We start from the raw sequence: 2,183 nt of genomic DNA, 5'->3' as shown, positions 1-2,183 counted from the left end.
CTGTGCCTCTGCCTCTAGAGCAGTTTATTGGTTCTTTAGTGTTGCTCTACGACCAATACCCAGAGGCAATAATTTGAAACAGGAATCTGTCCTCGTTGAGACAAGTAATAGTCCAAGTTCAATGTGCTAGCTAGGGGCTGGTTGAAGGTTTCTCGATCTGAGCTTCACTTCTGCCCCCTGTTCCAGGTCCAAACGAGCTAGAAGAATCTCTTATGGAAGGCAGTTGCTGGAAGCTCAGGATGACCAGCCCAAGGTCTGCAGGGAGAGCGGAACCATCCCATTATCAACAGGCAACAGCGAAGACAACTGACTCAGGTAACAAAAAAAAAAAAGAAAGAAAGAGAACGTTTCAGATCCACAGTCTCTCTCGAAAGGAAGGGTCATATTCTGAACGAGCAACAGGAACCACCAACATGTATGTCCGGGGTTGTGGCTCAGACTTGGAAGCTTAGGGCCAGTGAATGTGGCAGGAGACACACAACTGCTTCGAGCAGTAACAAATTTTACATTTAATGAGCAATATTTCAGGTTGGAGAAGGACTTTCATAAGTGGACACCTCCAATCTTTTGGTTAACCCCATGACCACAGTCAATTCCTGTATGACGAACAAAAGCCCAGTGAGTCCTCAGGGAACAAGCCCTCATAGAGGTGAGAGAACAAAGGATTACTGATGTCAACTGCTCCTGAAAGTTCACTACAGCAGGAACCACTACCATCTGACACCAAGGTTCTGTGAATAAGATATATCAGAACATCAACAGTGGCCTCAGGGAAATAAAAGAGCTGTCCCCGCACAGTTCAGGATGTGTGCGTCTGGAAACAAGTGTGAATGGACCGTCAAGCCAACTGACAGATGAGACATCTACCATCCAATGGGAAAGCCCTTAAAGAGAGTAGGCCACATGGAAGAGTATGCAATGGTGAAGAACAAGGGAAACAAGTACACACGGCTTCCCTTCCAATAGTCAAGGAAGTATTGGAAGAAACAAATGGCATGGGGCCAAGGCTGGAGTGGGAAGTCGACGAGAGGAAAGTGTTTCGAGATAGGATTCCTTAGGGTTAGAAGAGGGTCCTTAAAGTGAGAAAACCCTAGGAGAGTCTCAGTTGGTTCTCCAGAGAGTTGCCTGTTTCCCAGGACACTCTGGCCACTTGGGGTTGCTGAGATTTGAGACACCTCCCAACCTGCACTCACCTTAATCCTGGGGCGAGCCTTCGTGAACCCTTTTTCAGGGGAGAGGGAGGCAAGACTGCCATCCCCCTGCTCCTTATCTATCTCCAGTCCGATATCCTGTAGAAACAATGAGCAGCGGCCATCTCTGGAAGTATCCAAGGTCCTTTGGGTTTGAGGCCGCCCCTGGCTGCCTATCTCATCCTGGGAACAGATTTGCAATCAGAGGAGGATTCAGTTCCCTTTCTGTCACCACGTGCTGGGTGTTGGGTGTGCAACATGACATTCTTCCTTATGGGTTAAATGCTAGCTATTCTCAGAAGCCTACTCACATGGCCTTCCCAGGAGCAGCAAATTGTGCACCCTCTTAGACCACAGGTGGAAAGGAAAACCCATTTGGAGGAGATGATGTTTATGGCCAGCATGAGAGAAAAGCCGGAAAATCCAAAGCTCGAAAAGATCACTGAGTCGTGGCTAAACACATTCTACCAGGCCTCTCCTATCTCAAACTGCACAGGGAAGAGGAGAGCTTAAGCAGAGAGCAGGAGAACCTGGAACAAGGGCTCAACATTTCTCCCTCTGACAACTGACGAACCAAAGTCATCCACTGCCAGTCAGTGACAGAGGCGTGGACCACAGAGGGTTGTCATCGAGGCAATCAAATTCCCAGTGAATGTGCCAACTCAGCCTGAGACAGCCCTTACCTTGAAGTGTGGGAGTCAATTGGAACCTCTATTGGAAACTTAGGTCCCCGCATCCTAGGTGACCAGGTTGGTGGAATGGTGCTTTGAAAAAGATCCTGGCTTCGGCCACAGTCTGATGTTCAGATCACAATACACCCAATTTCATCAACTACCTAGTCAGTTGCAAAGTACTGGTCATGAGCAGCAGAATGAACACTTATGGGGAGGCATCATGGGCATGGAGGCACGGAATGCCCTCCACAACTATTAGCTACGAGACAGCACCACTGCCATCATCTTCAGCGGCACCTATCCCTACCGAGTCTGTATC

Source organism: Orycteropus afer, unplaced genomic scaffold, assembly GCF_000298275.1.
Source record: "Orycteropus afer afer isolate SDZICR_OR568_19922 unplaced genomic scaffold, OryAfe1.0 scaffold00939, whole genome shotgun sequence".
Taxonomy (NCBI): Eukaryota; Metazoa; Chordata; class Mammalia; order Tubulidentata; family Orycteropodidae; genus Orycteropus; species Orycteropus afer.
The sequence above is the reverse complement of the archived record's forward strand: the minus strand, read 5'-3'. Positions refer to the sequence as shown.